Here is a 371-nt window from a genome sequence, read left to right as displayed (position 1 = left end):
TTTCATAGTCATGAAAATAAATCCTAAGGTATGACTTTCTACTACTTTATTATCCAAAACTTCATAACACTTTAAGTTGATGAAGTCAAGACTTTAATTGATCAACTTTTATCCCAAATCATTATTTTAACTTGGAAATCAAAGAGTAAAATATGCTAAACCACTTTTAAAACATAATACTTTCTAAAAATGAAACATTTTCAACAACTCATCAACATCATAAACTTTCAAGAATAAAATACAAACTTTTTCATAAACACATTAAATGTTCCTTTGATGTTAAAATCATCACCTTTAAACATATTCAAATACTAACAATAATTTCTAATATTTCCAAACAAATAACTCATCCAACCTTGTCCAAAGATATA

Source organism: Lupinus angustifolius, chromosome LG13 (genome assembly GCF_001865875.1).
Source record: "Lupinus angustifolius cultivar Tanjil chromosome LG13, LupAngTanjil_v1.0, whole genome shotgun sequence".
Taxonomy (NCBI): Eukaryota; Viridiplantae; Streptophyta; class Magnoliopsida; order Fabales; family Fabaceae; genus Lupinus; species Lupinus angustifolius.
The sequence above is the reverse complement of the archived record's forward strand: the minus strand, read 5'-3'. Positions refer to the sequence as shown.